Source organism: Tenrec ecaudatus, unplaced genomic scaffold, assembly GCF_050624435.1.
Source record: "Tenrec ecaudatus isolate mTenEca1 unplaced genomic scaffold, mTenEca1.hap1 Scaffold_426, whole genome shotgun sequence".
Lineage (NCBI taxonomy): Eukaryota > Metazoa > Chordata > Mammalia > Afrosoricida > Tenrecidae > Tenrec > Tenrec ecaudatus.
The window spans coordinates 188,749-210,699 of NW_027459329.1; the positions used below are offsets into that span (position 1 = coordinate 188,749).

At 42.8% G+C, this 21,951-nt stretch overlaps 1 pseudogene; it reads right to left on the minus strand.

The window, feature by feature from the left end:
- Positions 1 to 1,641: 1,641 nt before the first annotated feature.
- LOC142436586 (ninein-like protein) overlaps positions 1,642 to 21,951 on the minus strand; it is a 91,141-nt pseudogene continuing 70,831 nt past the window's right edge.

The following is a 21,951-nucleotide window of genomic DNA, read 5'->3' on the forward strand; positions in this document are numbered from 1 at the left end:
GCCTGGTCTTTAGCGGCCTGCCTGGTCCCCAGCCAGACGACTGGATGGCCTGCACACTTGAACTTGTGCCCGTTCTGCTGCATGTTCCTATTATCGTGGACTCACACAGTGTTTATCCTTCTGTGCTTGACTAGCTTCACTCAGCATAATATCTTCCAGATGCCTCTACAACTTGAGGTGTTTCATTGCTGTTTTTAGGGATCTATTCCATTGTATGTATGTACCAGAGTTTTTATCCACTCTTGTACTGATGGTAATGTAGGCTGTTTCCAGCTTCTTCCTGCCCACCCACCAGCTTTTTGCTACTATGAACTCTGCTGTGATGACCATAGGGGAGGGAAACATCTGTCCGTGATCTGCTTCTTATTTCTTTGGGGTACAAACCAGCAATGGTATTGCTGGATCATATGGTAGTTCAGTTGCCATCTGTTTTAGGTATCGCCATACTGCCTTCCAGAGTGCCTGTACATATTTACCAGTCCACCAGCAGGGGATAAGAGTTCCTATCTCACCACACACTCTCCAACATTTGTTGTTCTGTTTCTTTTGAAAAATCATTTTATTGGGGACTTGTACAACTTATTGTAATCCTTCCATTGTGTCAAGCACATTTGTTCATTTGTTGCCATCATCATTTTCAAAATATTTTCTTTCTACTTGAGCCCTTGGCATCAGCTCCTCATTTCTCCCCCTACCTCCGCCCTATCCTCCCTTTCACATTCTGGTTTTTTTTAATTGGGCTAGTTATGGGCATTAGGTGGGATCTTATGGTCATTTTGACTCGCATTTCCTGGGTGGCTAGTGACAGGGAGCATGTATCAGTATACCAGTATCAGACTGTTTTGACAACTGTGGCTGTATAAGTAGGTTTTGGGGTCAAGTAATGTGAGATCACCTGCTTTGTTCTTTTTCTTGGGGAGTTCTTTGCTTATCCTGGGTTTCTTCCCTTTTTATATGGAGTTAATAATCAGTGTTTCCATTTCTTTGAAGAATGATGTTAGAATTTGGATCGGCAATGCATTTTATTTGTAGATTGTTTTAGATAGTATCAACATTCTCACAATACTGAGTCTTCTGATCCACAAACACGGAATATGCTTCCATTTGTGTAGATCCCGGTTGGCTTCTTATAGTAATGTTCTATAGTTTTCTTTGTACAAGTCTTGGTTTTTGGTTAAGTTTATTCCCAGGTATTTCAGCTTTTGCAAAGGATACTGATTCCTTGGTATCTTTTTCTGTACCCCCATCCCTGGTATAGAAGAAGTCAATTGTTACTCTTGTATACTGCTACTCTACTAAACTCCTCTATGACTTCCAGCTAGTCTCTTGTGGACCCTTTAGGATTCTCAATATATAAAATCATATTATTTGCAAACAGTGAAGTTTCACTTCTTATAATGAGATTCTTGAGGCTCTTGCTATCTATATTTTCAACTTGTCTTTTCAGAAAGGTTGTAGGAATTTACTCTCTTTTTAAGATTTAATTCCTTTATGCTACTCTTCTAAATAAAGCAGATTTATAAAAAACTATGATATTCCATGTTCTTTTCCCCTAGGCTTCCTGGCTATGTGTGGGGCAGTGTATGTCTCCATATCTTTAAGTTGTTGCTCTCATATTCCCACTCTGCACTGCCCACTCACCTGCTCTTTCACCTGGTGACCAGCCCGATCCATCTTCAGTGTCAGCAACTGAACGGGTACTTGATTTTTCTCATTTTGAGCCTTGTGGACAAAGGCCTCCTCACCCAGGTGAAGGATCCTATGGTTGAGCTGAGATAACTGATCCTTGTATTTCTGACTCTAGAGCAAAAAAGGGTAAAACAATGATTGAAAACAAAAACGAAGCCCCAGCAGATCCTTTCAGTGGTTAATGAGGGGTAATTTTGTCTCACTGTGGGACGTGGCAACATCTGGAGGCATTTTTCATGGTCATAATTGGGGTAGGTAGGGGTGGCTACTGACATGTAGTAATGCTACTAAATATCCTACAGTGTATAGGACAGCCATTATACAGACTTATCCAGTCTCACACAGCAATGATGCTGAAGTTGAGAACTCTGCTTTATTCCTGAGAAGAAGTGAGAATACATCTAGACCATTAAGAACATTCAAACCACTGTTCTGAAGGCCTCCCACTTTTATCTAAGTTATTTAAAACATCGTGTTAAGAGGGGGGGGGGAGGAAGAAACTTAAAGCATATGAATCTCTTCAAAAGGACCTCTGACCTGTCCCTGATATCCAAATCTATCTGGCAGTAAGTTGTTGATATTCTCAGTACCACTGGGCCAGGAAATTAGAGTGTCTGACAGATGTCCTCTTGGTGTATACACAAATGGCCGTGTGTTCCAACAGTTGCTAGAAAATTTCTCAGTTTTTCACCATAGAGATTTCAGTTACTGTCAACCACTGGTCAGGAGCATCTTTCAATAAATTACAATTTAAAAGAATCAAATTACATTTTTGTTGGATTGCCTTTCTTTTTTTCTCACAACAATTAGTTTTCAGGGGAGAGATCAACCACAGTTCCAAGGTATTCCCACGTTGGTGTGAATACCTATGGTTCAGCAATGAGCAGAATCATATCATTTTTATCTTGTAGGTTTAATACGCACACACAAGGGTAAGTATAAAAGCATTTTATAATAGAAACTTGTTAAAAATGATTATGGAAACATATGTATGAAGGTGCTTGACACAATGAATGTATGTATGGAATGTGATAAGTTGTATGAGCCCCCAATAAAATGATTAAAAAAAGAAACCTTAATTAAACAAAACTATCAAAATATGAAGCTACTGTTTCATGTCATATCTTTATCTATGCCTATATGCTTCTGAAGTGTTTTCATCTTTCTATTCATTTCCCAAAGAATTCTCACTCTTCAATTTATGTCATGTCAAATGGGAGTTTTGTCATGTTCAAGGGATGCAAATCATGTTCGTTTTAAATGTCCTCTGAGCTTGGGAACACAGAGCAGTGTGGAAGGCAGATAAGGCTGCGTCAGGTGGATGGGTCGTTCCCAATGAGGAGCTCGTCAGACAGTCCTTGCTACCCTCCAGGAGGAGCAGGTATGGCGCCGTAACAGAACACACGCCGTGGTACATTTTCCTGTCCTTCTTCCTCCTCCCCAGCGCAGCTTTCCATTCTCTTCAGATGTCTTCCTGAGAAGTCTCTGTGATCATCCTTGAGAAAATATAAAGAGGATTCCTTTGAAACCCAGAAAGAGAGTCTCCAAAGCCTTCTGAGGTGACTTGCCTTGAATTCATCTTTGAGGTCTTCCCGACCTTCATTAAAACGCTAAAAAGTATTGTGTTATGTGGAGCAGCAGCATTCCTGTAAACTTGTGGGGAAACTTAATTAATTTGGGAATATTCACTTGAGTTTTGTTAAAAATGTGATAGCCCTGATGTAAATGAAAATTGATTTTTTAAAATTTATGTTTTTCCCAGATCATTTTATTAGGGCATAATCCAGACATCATACCAATAGCTCTATCAGATCAAGCAGCGTTGTGCAATTACTGCATATAATCAATTTCTTCCTTTTCATACTACGTGATATCAGCTCCCCATTACCTCTTTCCTCCCCATCAATACACCCCAAGAACTCTTACTCCAGTTATTACCTCTACAGATTCACCCAATCTGGGTTTGATAAACCCCCAAACACAGAAAGATACATAACAGAGAATCAAGAAAGGTACCAAAATAACAAAATACAGCAGAGATAAGACCTAATCTAGAAAACAACAGCAAAACCCAGAAAATATTAAAAACTAGATAAAAGTCAAAGTGTATCTAAAGGGAGCTCAAATAACAAGATTTTAACCATTCAAGCCCTATTTATCATTTTAATTTACTATAATCGTCTTTCCAATACCAGCTGCCTGATAACCAGGTTATTCCTATCCCTCAGTGATAGTCAGAGGGGGGCCACTGGAGGCTTATTCCCTGTGGAGAACCTGAACATGTATTTTGGGCTCCCACTGTCAGCCATAGCTTTGTGAACACCAGAATTTCACAAATTTCAGCTCTGACAGCACGCCCTTCTTCAGATCTGGTTTATATAATTGATAATCCTTGGATCATCGATGATCGTGTGCTTCTTCCAGGTGAGTTTACTGGCATCTCACTTAGATGGGTGCTTATTTGAAACAAGCTCCAATTATTTCCAACAGGGTTTTGTGGAGACCTTGGGTTTTTCTCTCTCTATAAAATCATACCATCTGCAAATAACTAGAGCTTAATTTCTCTTTGCCCAATTGCACTCCCTTAATCTCTTGTTGCCTTTTGATTCTGGCTAGGATCTAGCACAATGCTGAATAAAAGTGGGGATAATGGGCATCTTTGTCTGGTTCCCATTTTCAATTGCAATGATTTCAGCTTTTCTCCATCCAGTATGATACTGGCTGTTGGATATTAAGACATGGACTTTAGTATATTGAAGAATTTCCTTATATTTAATTATTGTTTTTATTAGGAATGGGTGTTGGATATTGTCAAATGCTTTTACTACATCCATCAATATGATCATCTGGTTCTTCTATATTTTGTTTATATGGTGGTATGAATCCCATTTGGGCATGAAGTATTATTATTATTTTGATATGTTGTTGAATTCTACTGGCCAGGATTTTGTTGAGAATCTATGTTCATGAGAGATATTGGCTTGTAGTTTTCTATTTGTGTGAGGTCTTCCTTTCATTGTCATTGGTTTAGTAATTTTTTCTCCATCTTTTGACTCTCAGTCTGTTTTTGTCTGTGAGTTTGAGGTGTGTTTCTTGAAGGCAGCAGATTGATGGATCTTGTTTCCTAATCCAGTCTGCTACTCTGTCTTTTGACTGGGGTATTTAGCCCATTGATTTTCATTGGTATTAATTCCAAATGCAGGTGAGTTACTATCATATTGTATTATCTGTGTTTGGGAGGGAGGAATCTATTCATGTCCTTGTTTCCCGTCTAGATCTACTGTTTTGGGTGTTGTTTTAGTGTGTTGACTTCTGGAAAGAAGCACGGACTGTGGCGATCTCATAATGTTTTTGTGCTGTTGATTTTCTGACCATAGAGATATGGTTAGTGTTTTCGGCAATGCTGGTTTTGTTTTTATGAATTCTCTAACTATTTCCTTGTTTGGGAATACCTTTATTTCTTCTTTATATGTGATATATCGCTTTGCTGGATACAGGATTTTGGTTGGCAGGTTTTTACTTTGAAAGTTTGATCTATGTTGCTCCATTTTCTTATTTCCTGCATATTTTCTGCTGAGAGCTCTGAGCTTATTCCAATCTGATTACCTCTGAAGGTGACTTTTTCCCTCTCTAGCTGCTCTCAAGATTCTCTCCTTTTCCTTGAAGTTGAATATTTTGACTATCATATGTCCTGATGCCCTCCTATACATGTCCCCTACCCCCACCCCCCGGGTCTAACCTCCTTGGAGTTCTCTCTGTCTCCTGAATGGTTATTATCTCCTCCTTTATAGTACTGGGGAAAATTTCCTCCACAAATTCTCTTACTAATTTATATGTAGATTTGTTTGTTTCTTCCTGTTCCAGTATTCCAAACAAGACATTCATTACTTCTGTTCATGGTTTCTCACATCATCCTCAGGTTTACTTCAGATTATTTTACTCTTTTGTTTGTTTCTCTCATTTGCTGAAGTCTGCATGGTTGTCTTCAAGTTCATAGATTCAATTTTCATTTTCTTCCATTCTATTGTTCAGTTCTTTTTTGGGGGTAATTATTTTATTGGGGGCTCATACTACTTTTATCACAATCCATTCATACATCCATTGTGTCAGCACATTTGTACATTTGTTGCCCTCATCATTCTCAAAACATTGCTTTCTACTTGAGTCCTTGGTATGAGCTCATTTTTTACCCTCCCTCCCTGCCCCCCTTTCTCATGAACACTTAATAATTTATAAATTATTATTAGTCATGTCTTACACTGTTCAACGTCTCTCTTCACCCACTTTTCAGTTGTACATCCCCCAGGGAGGGGGTTATATGTAGATCATTGTAATTGGTTCTCTCTTTCTACCCCCACCTTCCATCCACACTCCCAGTATTGCCACTCCCACCACTGGTCCTGAAGGGTTCATCTATCCTGGATTCCCTGTGTTTTCAGTTCCTCTCTGTACCAGTGTACATCCTCCGGTCTAGCCAGATTTGTAAGATAGAATTGGGATCATGATAGTGGTGGGGAGGAAACATTTAAGAAATAGAGGAAAGTTGTATGTTCATCATTGCTACACTGCACCCTGACTGGCCCATCTCCTCCCCGTGACCCTTCTGTAAGGGGGTGTCCAGTTGCCTACAGATGGGCTTTGGGTCCCCAATCTGCACTCCCCTCATTCACAATGATATTATTTTTTGTTCTTTGATGCCTGATACCTGATCCCTTTGACACTTCATGATCACACAGGCTGGTGTGCTTCTTCCATGTGGGCTTTGGTTGGCCTAGAAGGCCACTTGTTTACCTTCGAACCTTTAAGACTCTAGATGCTATATTTTTTGATAGCCGACACCATTGACTTTCTTCACCACATTTGCCTTCAGTGATTGTGTCTGGAAGGTGAGCATCATGGAATGCCAGTTTAATAGAACAAGTGTTCTTACATTGAGAGAGTACTTGAGTAGGGGCCAAATGTCCATCTGCTACTTTAATACTAAACCTATAAATATATGCATAGTTCTATTTCTCCATCATCATATATAAATATATTTACATATGTACATGCCTATATTTAGAGCTCTATAAATGCTATGTGCCTTGCAGTTCTTTCCTCTATTTCCTTTTACTTTGCTCTTGTTCATGTTCAGCCTTCATTAGGGTTTCAGTAATTCCTCTCGGTTACATTACCCATGATCAAGCCCTACCAGGCCTCTTACACGCTCCTCACCACTGATTTTGGATCACTTGTTGTTCTCTTGTCCCTTGGTTTGTTAACCACTTCTTTTCCCCAACCTTCCCCTCTCTCATGTCCCCCTGGAACTGTCAGTCCCATTGTTTTCTCCTCCAGATTGTTTATCCCACCTATTTTATCTAGATAGACCTGCAGAGATAATAATATACACAAAAACAAGACAGAACAAAACAAAGCAACAAAAGAAAACAAAACAACACCACCAAAAAACAAATGACAAAAAAAAGAAAAGCCTGTCAATAGTTCAAGGTCTGTTTGTTGACATTTGCGAGTGTTTGCTGATTGAGCCTGATGGGGTGCCATGCTCTGAACCCAAAGTCTATTTTTGATAATGCCTCGGGACTTCCTTGCTCTGCTTCCCTTGCTGTTCTGTTGCATGCCCTTCATGTTTTGCCTCAGTGTGGTGGGGTCAGATCGGTCTAATTCCCACACTGTGTCTCCAGTGTTGTCCCCTATAGGGCTATGGGTCAGTGGGGGATGTCCTGTCTCATAGTGGGACCAGCCATATGGTCCTCTCTGTGCATTGGCTGTTCTTAGTGGGGATATTGTCCTTAAGGCTTGGTGGGCCAGGATGTGCTCCAGTCTCTCTTCCTCCCCCTTCATTTGCTTCGATTTGCTCTGATCAGACATGTCCCTCTCTCGGAGCTGTAGCTTCAATGCTATCCTCTGAAGTACTTTCTTCTGGGGGCAAGGGCTGCTGTCCATGTAGTTGGGATTGGGGCCAACCCCTCAGACCTCTCTACTGGTTCCTTGCTTCATTCCAGTATGTTGCATTCACATCTTGGAGCATGGGGTAGAAGTCTGGTCCTTCTTTCCCGGCGACGATATGAACAAGACCCTCCCTTTGGATGGGTTAGTTCCCTGTTCCCCAGCTACCCATTTATTTCATTTTCTTCCCCCCCCCCAACCTTTTTAATTGTCTAACATATGTATCCCTGGATTTGGTCTGGCCCCTGCCATACTACCACCCCAGGAATGTTTGTATACAGTAGCTTTTTCCTTATGTCCCTTTTGCATTTTTTTTAAGTTTACCTCAGCGGACTCATGTTGTATTTGTGTTTTGTGCTTGGCTTACTTTGTTTAGCATCATTTTCTCCAGTTTTTCCCATGTGGCAAGGTGCTTCATGCATTCATCACTGCTTTTCAGTGATGTGTAGTACTCCAGTGTATGTATGTACCATAGTTTTTATTTAAATCATTTTATTAGAGGCTCATACAACTCTTAGCACAATCCATACATACATCAATTATGTAAAGCACATCTGTACCATAGGTTTTTAATCCATTCATCTGTTGATGGAAATTTGGGTTGTTTCCAACTCCTTGCAATTGTAAACTGTGCTGCAATGAACACCGGTATTGCTCAGTTCTCATACAATGTTTTTTAATTCTGTTATCTCATTGTTTTGTTTCTCGGTTTCTTTGGGGTGTGAGGTTTTTAGTATCACACTTTCTTCCTTTTTTCAGAATTGATCCCCAAATCTCTTGTATGGTCACAAACATCATTCACCTGTATTCTCTTTCTGGTAATTTAAGGTCTTCACTTTCTGTGTATTCCAATGAAGTTGCGTAATCTTCAGTTGTTGACTTTTGTTTATCTTGATTTTTTGTGGTTACTACTGCTGACTGTTGTTTGCATGGCATAGTGATCCAACTGTAGATGGTATGTAAGGTTCTGGATTGTGTGTGAGTAGGTGGAGGAGGGAGGGACAGGACTTGCTCTTTGGGTTAGTGGAGAAAGTTCAGATAGGGGCTGGAAATTGTATTCTGTTGAGATGAGGAAGAAATGATAGAGCTGACTGGGTAGAAGGAATAGGAGATAGGAATACATGAGTAGGATTTAGGTGACAGAAATAATTATAAGTGGTGTTCTGGTTATAGTGGTTTTCTGATAAATTAAAAACGGGGATTTTAAGGGGTCTGCTAGTACTTGTTAGTTTATGTGAAAGTGTGTCTCACTGTTAAGATTCTGGCTGAGACTGGCTGAATTCCCAAGGAGGTTCTAACTGGTGGCAGTTTCTAACATTTTATATTTTCTTTTGGTTGAGGTTTTTCTCTGTTTTGCTTTGTCATTGTTTGTGCTTTGTGTGATTTTCTGTGTATGAAATCCAGGCTATGTAAATCTCTAGAGACAGTAACTGGAGTGATAGTTGGCTAGGGGCATGGCAGGAAGGTTGCGGGAAGTGGGAAGCTAACAATGAGTGGAAGAAGGAAGAGTTCTGACATTGATGGTGCTGATGACTGCACAACTCTTACTCTTGTACTTCTGCCAAAGAAGCCTCATCTCAATCTAATTATTATCAATGACTAGACAAACCCAAACTTCAAGACACGGAACAAAACAATTGCATGTAATATTCAAAAGTGCCATGGTCTCCAAAATAAAGAATAGACCGAGAGAAAGAGACAAGAAGACATGATATAAATGCCATATGTGATTCTAAGAATTATCAGGATGGCTGGCAGCACCAAAATGGGGTGTCCCTGACGGCAGTAATGTATCCACACGAACTTTCTGATTTTTGACAAGGGAGGTAGTTACTGCATTCTGAAATCGTTGAGGAACAAAGTCCTCTATAATATTCGAAAATAGTTTTTAAAGAAAGAGAGAAAGAAAAGTTCATTAGCTTCACATCAGGTGGTAATACTAAACCTGACTGTTGATCATTTCCATTTCAAGGCAGGCCTGATATTTCTCTTTCTTTAAAATATCAATTTCTTTCCTGTTGAAAAAGCAAAATTAACAATATCATTGCCAATTAATGTGTTTTCTTCTTCTAGTAACAGTCCACCATGGCTTGGACAAAAAGGCCCACCCCTACCTCCCCTCATATTCTACGGCCCAGATCCCTCTACACTACTGCTACTGCTATGATTGATAATAGTGGTGATGGTTCAATCTTGATCCCAAGCTCCTAAAGCCAGAAGAATTTAGGAAAGTTTACCCTTAGGACTTCAAACCGATTCATTCCAGTTCCAACCCCTGTTGATAATTTGAATTTTTGACCTAAATATACTGAATCACAATCAATATTTTAGCAAAGTTCTCAGGCGATTCTTTAATTTTTAAAAAAGTTCTATTGATACATAATTCACATATATACAATTCAATAGTTCAATCATATCAAGATTGTATAATCATCACCACAATCAGTTTTGGAACATTTTCTTCATTCTTGTACTCGTCGTTATTAGCTTTCCATTTCCTTCTAACCAACTGTGTGAAACTCCCAAAGAACCAGTAATCCAGTTAGGGTCTGTATAGATGCACCTATTCTGGACTTCATCTATAGGAAAACATACTTTAAAAACAACAGAAACAACTAACAATAACAAAGTAAAACAGACAAGAACATTTAGAAAAGAAAGCAGAAAGTATTAAAAACTGGAACAAATTAAAAATGGAACTTAAGAGAGATCAAAAGACAAGGTGCCAAATTTTAAACTAACTGCATCTCCAATAATCCCCTTTCCAATGCATTTTACATGCGAACAAGGCTGGTCCCATCCTTGGTCTAGGGTCAGATGGGATTCGTCAGGTGACTCTTTTTGAGGCGGAAATGAAAATTTTCAGCAGGGAGGGTGAAACCAAAGCCAGGTGTCACCTTGGTTTGTGCTGGTAACTGCCAAGGTCAATGGTATAGCCTCCCACACCCCTTAACGATTCAGTCTTAGAAACCCTCTACAGACTCAATGAGAGTGGGTTTAGTTTTCGCTTGCAAGATTTTGCCAGATTGTACAAAAGGAGCATTCTCCGTGGCAATCCTTAGTCAAGCAAATTACTACGGATTTAGCAAAGTATGGAACTAGCCACCCAGCAACACAAACACAAACCATCTTACCCTCACTGCGATCTGCTGGGAATGGAGTCTGGTAGTACACTTAGGAGAAAATGGTTTCAAGGGAAGACCTCCTGGATTTCAGAACTGTAATGATGCAAATCCCCGCTGGTCCCTTCCCCTGCCATCCATATTCTGACCGTCATGGCTACTCCATATACTATGCTCCATGCTCGCAGCAGGTCAGAGTTGACTTTATCTTGAACTTCTTATTTGGAAGAAAAATCAAAAGGCAGACTGCCCTTGGATATGGCTACAGCAGTGAAAACTCACTGACCAGTGTTAGCACTCCACTCCCTGTCCCTTGTTCCTGCCTCAGTGTCCTAGGGCCCAGACCTACCCCTAATGCCGATATCTACATACAAATATAAACCGTGGTGAAAAGTCCACCTGAAATTATTACTGAGTCATGAACATAGATATTGTATTTGTCTAGGAAGGCCCTAGGATCATTTCACTGTACTAAACTATGTCCACCTGTCCTCACCATCAGGTGTGATGCGGAGTACTTTCATACAGGGAATAAGGTGGTATGCCACGATGGCAGAGGTAAGAAGGATGGGTGTAGCAGCTGCTCACTGTGGGGTGGTCAATGCTGCCACATACATACGTGTTCTACCTTTTACGTCTGAGACCAGGCATTCAGGTATGAGAGGGGCTGCCTGCATGTGGAGGTAGGCCAGGGCCCTTTACATATGTGTCATGTCATGGTCAGAGACCAATTAGGTTCATCCACTCTTGGCTTTCTGGAAAGTGAGGTTGATTTGAGAATACGCCCCACTTTCTATCTCAGTAACTTCTACACTCACTTTACTGAGAGGAAACCACTCATTCTGCTATGTGAAAACTGGGTCACAAGCTCAAAGGTCCTAAGTTGAACCTGGACAAGCCTTTACCTCTGTACATCATTTGTTCTTTCTGCAACTTTAAGTTCTTGCCGAATCCTTCCCAATTCATTTGTCAACGATGTGTTTTCTTCAGAAAGCCTCTGTAGCTCGGCTCTGCAAGCACAATTGACAATCAGAAGTAAGTTGGGAACCATGTGCCCATGGTTGGTATCAATGCGTAATACTGAATGTGAGACCTTGGGGCATTCCAAAAGCTATTCCCTGCTAGTGAATCCCGGCAGGGATCTAAGAAACAAGAATGACCAGAGCTTAAAATATATGCACACATTTTCCTCTTTAGTGAGACTGTCACCTGCTATACTCCAAGGTCATCACTGGAAGGAAAAACTGAGGAAGAAACACATATTGATTTATGGAGCGGCCTGATGCACAGTGAATACCTCAGCAGAGAAAGGCAGGTGTCACTATCTACTCCATGACCAAGGCTACCCTGGGCCACATTATTTCCTGACAAACAATTCTTAAAGAATCTCTGCCAAGACAACACAAGTGATTTATGACAGGCAAGTATTTTTACCAACAAAAAAATCCCTAATGAGCTTTGAACCCATACTTTCTGTCCTGAACACATGTCGATATTTATCCCCCCAACTACGTCTTTGTCTGGCATCTTGTTAGATTCTAATTTTCCCAATCTAAGTAATGCTTATCTTATGCATTATGTTCTAGTATCAAGCACAAATATGTCTCATCTGACTTCATTTGATCTCATGGGGCACTAAGGGAAAAATAGAGAAAAAGAAGTCATGGGAACTTTAAAAGCAGCAAAGGGTTTAGAGTAGGGCTGTCAAATAAATGGGACATGAAATTTGAAATGGTCACTCTGGCTCTAGTATGGGAAACAGACTGATTCTAGGTGTGTACACTGTGTTAGGTGGAGGTGGAATTCTACTTTTGGCTGCTTGGAGCGCAGATACACTGAAGATTGCTCATCCTATCTGCTGAACAATTAAGAGACTATGTGAAGCCAAGTATGTAACTGCCCTCACAGAAGTAATGGAGAACACACTCAGAGCAGAACACAATGGATGACTAGGGGCTCCGAAAACGTAGACAATTGTGTGTGTCAAGAGATTCCACCAAGAGTCAAAAGAGAAGCTAAAGGCTGTGGAATTTCATATTGGACAATGACATACTGGACAAGAGACTCATCTCTAAAATTTACAGAAAATTGAGTATCTCAACAGAAAGAGATAGGCAATCTAATTTAAAAAATGGTCAAAGGATGTGAACAGATCCTTCACCAAAGAAGACATTCAGGGGGGCAAAAATATATGAAGAAATGCTCTTAATCATTAGCCATTAGAGAAATACACATCAAAATGAGATACGACCTCACCCCCCAAATTAACTGGAAGGTTAAAAAAAACAACAACAGATAACAACAAATGATGGTGAGGGTGTGGAAAGACTGGCACTTTCATACACTGCCGGAGGAACTGGGAAATGGTGCAGCCACTGTGGCAGGCAGTATGGTGCACCCTGAGAAAGTTGGGAAGAGAAATACCATGACACATCAATCCCTCTACTTGGTATGTGTCTTCGAGAAATAAAAACTATGACACAAATAAATAGATACAGACCCATGTTCATCATAGCATTATTCACAATAGCAAAAAACAGGAACAATCTAAATGCCCTGCAGTGGAAGAATGGATGAACAAACTTGGGTGCAATAAACACACAATGAAATGCTATGCAACGTCGAAGAATAACGATGCACCTGCAAAGCCCTCACAGAGGGATGGACACGGTGGACAGTACGCCGAGTGGAATTAGTCAAAAACAAAAAGGACAGATATCGTATGAGACCACCACTATAAAAATCAACTGTAAGTTTTCTTATGGAAATAAAAACATTCTTTGATGGTTGCAGAGGATGGAAAGGAGGGGGGGGGAGGTGCGGCTAGAACACAGGCAAGTGATAGCCTGGGCGGAGGGGAATGCAACACACAGGAGAAACGATGGAGGCAGGCAGGCGAGTACACCGGTAGTTTGCAAGAGTGAGAAACTACAGACGCAAACACTGTTAGATTCAAAGTCCTACAACAGTGGGGGATTGGGGAATCTACAAGTGAGTACTTGGACATACACACAGGCTGAACAGATAGGAGACTTTTACAAACATATATATGTGTGTGTGTGTGTGTGTGTGTGTGTGTGTGTGTGTGTTTAAAAGAGAGTATTTGTATATTTACTTTTACTGCAAATATATCCATGAATGTGGTGGGGCGAACAGAGGACAAAATTATGACAACTTCTTAAATATAAGCAGATACTCTGAAGGAATAAGGTACTGGGCTTTGGGGGAGTGGTATCACAATAGTTGCAGGGGACAAAATGATCCATTAGCATATCATAGTTCACAAAGACAGTGCTCTACATTCTAATCTGGTAAGTAGCAGCGGTCTTAAAGGTCTCTGAGCAGCCGTCTAGGGTGCAAGGACTGATCTCTCCCTGTCCAGGGCAGAGCAGCGGGGTGGCAGTTAAACAGACACAGGGAAAACACTTAGTCGAAGGGACAGTGAGAACACCGGTCTCCACAATCCTGGGCCCAGAAGAACGGGGTGATACCTGGCGCCACCACCACCAGCTCTGCATAAAATCACACTAGAGAGTCCTGGAAAGAGAAGAAGAACCTGTCAATCAAAATCCTAAAAGAAACCAGGCTTACTGGTCAGACAGCGTCTGGTAGGGCCCCTAAGACCGTGCTCCCTTGGGTCTGGACTTCAACTCACTACTGTGTTAGAAAAGTCAACCGTTAAAATGAGATGGGGAGCATTCACCCAAAGACAGAAGGCTAGGAAAGGAGGAGAAAAGGACACAGAAAACAGGGAAGTCGTGGACTAAGGGAGGGCATATTAAGAGGACTGGAATGAATGAATGGCATCAAAATATGTATGAATTGCAGAGTGTTAAAGTATGATCTGCTCTGTAAACCTTAATTCACAATAAAAACTTCATTAAAAAAAAGAGTTGTAGTTGAGTTTTGCACAAGACACATTGTTTCTTATGTCAATAAAAAGGTAAACATTATTATATCTTAAAATCTAAAAAATTCCATTCCATACAAACATATTGCATTGACCCAGAACTTTCATAGCAGTAGAAAAATGCAGGCAAGAGAATGAAAAATAAAGTGCAAATGAAATAACTATAGCTCTAAGCAACAATATGGAAGAATCTCACAAACAACATATGGTAAGAAAGGATGGATGGTATGCTTCTTTTATATAAAGTGCAAAAACAGGCAAAATTAAGGAGTTAGAAGTCAGGATACTGGCTATGTGTGGGGAATCCAGGAGGGTTCTATTTCTTGTTTTGGGTGCTGGTAAAACGATCTGATCAATTTCTTATAAAATCATAGCAGTACATTTTTTTATTGCATATAACATTAGAATATTTTAAAAAATACACACCTAAATACACCAAAGATATGTGATCATGAATGTATCAGAGATAAAAAAACATCCAGATCACTGCTGTGGTTGGCAGATTAATGACCTCCTAAAGACTGTTCTGGGAAGCCATGGTGGTGCAGTTGGTATTGTATTCATCTGCATTTCACTCTAGGTTGCTAACTGGAAAGCCAGCAGCTAAAAGACCCACCCACTCACTGCTCTAAAGGAGAACGATGGGGCTTTCTGCTTCTATCAAGATTTATAGCCTCACAAACCCTAGGGATCAGTTTTACTCTGCCCTTTGGGGTGGATATGAGTCAGAATTAACTCGATGGCAGTTGGTAAAACATTATTCATGTTCTAATTCCCGATGGTGAATATTATGTTACATGGCTAAGGGGAATTACAGTTGAAGATGAAATTAAGTCTGCTGATCAGCTGACTGTGAGATAATGAGATTATTCTGGACTATTCTAGTGGGCCTATTGTACAGACTAGGGTCCTTTTAAATGAAAGAGGCAGAAGAGGCACAGCCTTAGATTCAGCCAGCCATTGGACGCTTTGAAAAGTGGAAGAGGCCACGAGTCAAGAAATGTGAGTGGCTTCTAGAAGGTGGAAAAAGTAAGTACATGGGTTCTCCTTAGAACCCCTTGGAAGGGGCACAACCCTGATGACACCTCGATTAGAGTACAATTTAGCTCTCAGTTCTAGCTAACATGCAACTAAGCTGTCAAGAAATTAGCTAAATTTTAACCTATTTCTGACCTGTAGCGTCTAGAACTGTAAGATATTAAATCTGTGTTGTTTTAAGCCACTCAGGGACATGGGTCCATCTATGGAAAATATTGGGAAAGGCCTTCCTATATCCCAGGCTTTTGAGATAGAGCATTTGCCAGCCAAAGTCCTCAAGCGAGAAGGCCAGTTCCACCTGTGGCCTTTCAAGCAGCCTGCCCAGCTGGTGGAATTAAGAACTCCCTCTCAGCTCAGCTTTCTCTAGAAGGCATTGGCTTCTGCGGCCAACATCCGAGTGTCCCAGTCAGTTCTTGGGGCTCTCACAGAATTCACGAAGCAGTAGATCTGCGCCAAGGACACTTTCAATAAATACACACAGTGGGACTAAAGGAAGGTGCTTGGAGCTGGCAGGCAGAGACCTTCAGAGACCCCAAAGGAATGAAATGGGGTTCAGGGCAGTCTTTCGTGGGCCCCGTGAGACAAGCACAGATTTCCTGCCGACAGAGATAGTGAAAACCTGAGTCTAAGCCACAGCAGTCCTCTTGGTGAAGTTCTGGGGGTTTCTGTATGGAAAATTTCTCTTTTCGCATTCACACAGCACCTAGCAACACCACGGCCCGAGTACAGGCCAGACTGGGCTTGTAAGCTTGGGCACACCTGGGCTACGTGGTATTCTCCTGGTGCCGAGTCTACCAGCCTGCTAGGAGGAAAGGGGGTTATGCAATCAAGTCATCAGGGACTGAGATGACTCAGTTCCACTTGTTTAAGAATGGATAGAGGGCAAACCTGTTATTCTCTCTCGAGTCTGCTTCTTTCTCCCTAGCCAGAAGCTTATCTTCCAGCTGTAGGAGCCTGGTTTTCATGTCATTCTTTTCTCTCTCCAGCACAGTTTCTACCTTCTGTTATCGGTACAGCATCTTCTAATTTCTGCTGTCCTGTCCTAGTGGTCCCTACCCCATGCTCACCTTCCAAGACACAGAGGCTCCTAGAGGGGCAGCTTGTGTCCAGCCATGTCCAGTAAGGGCTGCTCTGTGGCTTTGGACTCCTGCTGCTCAGATGATCTTTGCTTCTGACCAGCAAGGCTGCTAGCCAAAGGTACGGGTTTCTCCAGGAACATGGGCCTTGCCCCTCTAGGGGATAGCATAGATCACCCATGTCTCTAAAGGAGCAGGAGCCACCTCTATATCATTCACCAAGATGGGATGGCCCTGATAGTGAGCTATGCAGAGGGTCCTCTGGGCTGTGGGGCTGCTCTCGGGACCGGGCTCTGGACAGGATCTGCAGTGAGATGCCTCCCTGGCATACGCAGGAACTCAGCCTCTCCACGTTCTGACCCTGCTGGTCCCGTCTCCTTTCTGACTTCTGTGGACCTCAGCAGGCCTGGAGGCAGTTGCCTTTCCCTCCTTCAAGAAGGCTTTCAGCCCCTCTGCCTCCAGGGAAAGCCCTTTTAATTGCTTCCTATATGTGGTTTCTAACTTTTCAAGTGCAAACACTTTGCAAATTTTAGCTTGCTCTTTACTCATCAGCCCTCCCTGCCACCCTCCACCCTCCACCCCCCACCCAACTTGCGTTGCTGCTTCTTGCACTGGGCTAGCATCTCCTTCTGCCTCTCTTCTCTATCCCTTGTCCAAGTCCAGCTGGGCTCCCATGTCTGTCACTAGCTGCAGTTGCCTCTGAAGCATCTTTTTCTTTTTACAGTCCCATTGCTGTAACAAGTGCGCTGCTTCCATCCACAGGAGTTTCTGGCTCAGTTCAGCCTTTGCCCCCTTTCTACAGAAACTTTCACATGGACCTGGCTCAGAAACACGAATGTCACATGTATCACAGGGTTAGAAAGGCCTGCCCAAGCGCACGTTCTAAGTGCACAACTCCTCGCTACTCGTGCCAGCTGTGCTCAGAGAGTGCATGCACAGGATCTAGTTGATAATGCAGCAGACACGACTTGTCAAATGGGACTAAATTTACATTTAGACGGATTAAAATGGAATAAAATCAAAGCTCAGATTCTTGGTCACATCAGTCACTTTCAGTGACCCCATGTGGCCAGTGGCTCCTGTAATGGGCAGGCAAACACAAGATATGTCTATCACTACAGAAAGCTGTATTGGGCAGTACTGGCCTAAAGTTTAGTGAAAAAAAAAAAGTACCTTTAGTCGAAATTACTCTAAAAAGTATTTTAAACATCTAGGAAAGATGCCTTTAGAAGCCCCAGGAAAATAACACTGAGGTGGAGTGAGGCCCAGCTGAGAGCAGTCAGCCTGGGAGAACAAGAGTAACTCAGCTCATCAGAGTCATGCAATATGGCTCGACTCACAATCATGACATGGGGTGGGAATGGGGGTGGGAGCAGCCTTCCAGCCAGTTAAGGAAACTCCTGGGACCAGACATGTCCCTTTGCTGCTTCTTAGAGCCTGAAAGGGCTTGGGAATAGTGGCAATGGTCTATAAGGTGTTCTGGACAGTAGCCCGCCCTTTACCAGACAGTTCACAGGTTCAGATACTATGAAGCAAAATTCTCAGGAGGAAGCTCTGGATCATCCTAGCGGGCAGTATGTGTTATTGCAACGCCCAGGTCTGAGGCCACTGTGTGGTCATCTTTTGGGGAACAGAAAGGCAGGGTACAGAAGAGGGTACAATTCAGTAGTCCAGGATTTTCTTTACCGCCCATACTTAAGCTGCCTCAATTTCCTTGCACCATGACAGAAAGGCAGACTGGCTCTGGGATCATCAACCTCCCCAGGTCACAGGACACGGGAGATGGCTTGATCCACTGTGGTCATCGTAGTGCCACTTCTAACCCGAGCCATGTTCCCAGCTAAGAATGCTTCCCAAGGAGGCTTTGCAGGTCTGGTCAGCAGGGCTCTAGCCCGCTTGGTGTCCAAGTTGGCGAAGGCCAAGATTCTCTGTGGGAGAGTGAGGTCATGATAAATAGGCATGGGCTGGCAGCAACCAGTTATCATTCCACTAAGTGAAACCTACTTGATACGCTCAGTTTTCCAAAGAAATCTTTCATTGCTTTTCTTTGTGATGACACAGCAACTCGCTGCCATGAAACCGATTCTAACTCCTATGCTCTGCAGGATGGAGCAAACTGCTGCCGAGGCTCTCAGATGGTCCCTCTTCTTGGAGGAGCAAGTCTGTTTTTCTCTCACAAAGCAGTTGGGAGGTTGGAATCACCAATCTTGTAGTTAGCAGCCTGATGCTAACCCAAAGCCCCAGCAGGGCTCCTTTCGCTTAGGACAGCTTTGAAAAGCTACCTTCGCAGATAACTGGCCTCCCTATTGCAAAGGAGCTTTTAGCCTTTTTCTCCATTTGCCCACATACTACCGCGTGCACTGGAAAATTAGAACATGACATTAAATAAGGAAGATGCTTTGCTACTTTGTTCCTTTGCTACAGAGAAGTCTGAGGCAGAAAATAAATATGAATGTGTTAAAAGTAGTCTACATACTAAATTACTTCATAACTTAAGTTTTAATATATATATTTCTAATTTAAGTTAAAACAACTCATACAAAGCCCTATTTTTTCCTACCTTCCTCTCTGTGGCCAGAGAAAAACTACCCACTTAGCATGCACTGCAGTTGAGTCATTTCCTGAATTAAATATCTAATGTGGGTTTTTGGGAAGAACTTCAGACTGAAGGAGGACCCAGAAGAAAACAGGGCAGCAGACCTGATTTGTGGTAGTCCGTGCTGGTGTCTCAGGCGTAGCTTCTCGTCTGGCCACTGAGCTAAGGTGGCCAACTCCTTGGGGCAATGTGGGCCCCCACTCCTTATCTCCCACAGCTGCCCCTGCAGGCTGCAAAGGGCATCCTGAGACTGTGCATGGAGCGCCTCTCTAGCATGCTGACTTCACTTTTGAACATAAGCTCCATTTCCCTTTTCTCCTTCTCAAAGTTTTTCTTCATTAGTTCAATTTCCTGCTTGTAGTTTACCTGGAAAGAGAAACATTAGCCCCTGACAATATGACATGGAAACAGCAAGGTTGTCGGGCATGCCAAGGAGCTGAGGCCTGCAGAAGTCAGGGATGAAAAGGCAGCGGTGACATCCCCAAGACTCAGTGCTCAAGATGTAGGCACAGCCTTGTCTGGACCAGTTGGATAACCTCCCGTGGGAGAAGATATTGTCTGGCCGTTGGCTGGCAAGCTCCGTTTAGGTAAGTAACTTGCACCCAGGGGCTCAGAGGTCCCGGTGGAAACAGGGTGGCTGGCTCTCTGAGTCCTGAAAGTAGAAAGAACGCGGCACATGGCAACTGTGTGCGGACATTCTCTTAGTCACCATCTAAGGAGAGGCAGGAGCTAACTTCATCTGAGAAGACCTTGTCAGCCAGGGTAATCCTGGCTGAGAAACTATGCAGCATCCCACGAGAGGCAAAGCCAAGGATAAGTTATGCTAAGAATGAGGTAGGTGGTGTGAATTCCCACACAGCAGTTGGCAGGGCTGCACTCAGCATGCCAGCCCCCAGCGACTTTGGGCCAGGCACTGACAGTCATTTCTCTTGTATTTCCCTCAAACTGTCTTCTTAGTGCCCCCGCTCACCAACCAGAGAAATCCAAGGCAGCTGCCTGGAGAAGGGTCAGCACTAAGCACGGCTCTCTGTGCACAAAAGGAAGCCCCAGGCTCCCCCTCGGGCACCCCTCACACCTACCTTCATCTCCAGCTGGCTCTTGACATCTTGGTAACGTTCTTTCACCTGCTCCATCATGAGTTCCGTTTCGAGGCTCACTGGAGTAGGAGCTGTAACGCATGTGAAAAAGCCTGCGAAGAAGAGGAAATCTCAGCTTAGCTCAGTGAGGACATTACAGGTTTCTTACAGCTTTCCTATTCCCAAGGGACAACAAAGCACAGATTCTACATGTGCTTTTTCAAGGGAAAGGCAGTGATGGTGGAGTCCTGCCGCACTGGCGTACAACAGCACGCATCACTGGTGATCTGCTATGTTGTATCCATGTAGAATAAAGGATCTCAAACTTATTTGGTCAGCTGTCCAATTTTCAGAAAAATAGTTACCCAGCAACCCTCTGGCAATTAACTTTTATACAATAGCCCATCCCTAATCCAGGATAGGGTGTAGGTTATTTGCTTTGGCAGCTCCCACGGATTATTCCAGTGCCCCCCAGGGGGCAGCATTGCCCACGTTAGGAAACACTCATTTAGAACCATTTCACACTTTCACCAGAACAGATTGCTCAGGAGGCTCCTGCAGCCCATCACACCCTTCAAGTTCCTACAAAGTGGCAGTGATATCGTGTGAAGGGACTTCAAAAAACCTCCAGAACACGGAAGAAAAAGATAATGGAATTGTCCATGAATGTAAGGCCCCCTTGTACTTCACTTCAAGTTTATTCCCTGGTGATGCCAGGATCATAGAGGAGGTGGGGAGATGGAAGAAGTGGGGTGACCTGGTGACACATGCCTCTGGGCAGTGTGATGCCTGGGAATGAGCCTCACTGTGTATGAAGGTGGCCAGACACACCTCATGGCCTGTTTATTAGCTAAAGACTTCAAATTGGCCTCCTCCTCCTCACACAAATAATGCTGGGTTTCAGGATATGTAGGAGCTCTGGTGGCATGGTGTTTATGCATTGGACTGTGATCTGAAATGTCAGCAGTTTGAAACCACCAACAAGAGTTACAGTCTCAGAAACCCACAGGGGCAGGTCTCCCATGTCCTATAGGGTCATTATGAGTTGGCATCAACTTGATGGCAGTAAGTCTGTGTGTTGCTCGATAAACTGGTCAGATGATTGCTGAAGCCAAAATGGGTGCATAAGCAAATGTGGTTGAAAAAAGCTGATGGTGCCTGGTTATTAATAGCATATGGGGTCTTAGATGCTTTGCAGTTAAATAAGTGCCCAACTAGCAGGTAAGAAACAGCCCACAAGGAAGCACACCAGCCTGTGTGATCATGAGGTGTTGAGGAGAAATGGTATCAGAAGTTCAAAAGATAAGCAACCAAATTGATGTGAAGGGGCATGGATGTAGTAGAGACCCAGAAATCACAGCCCCTCTGGTAATTGGACAGTCACGCTCAGAAGGGACACAGGAAGGGATGATAAATCCAGGGTGTGGTATAGCGCTGATGAACTACATAATTATCCTCTAGTTCCTTAATATTCCCTCCCCTTATGATTATGGTTTTT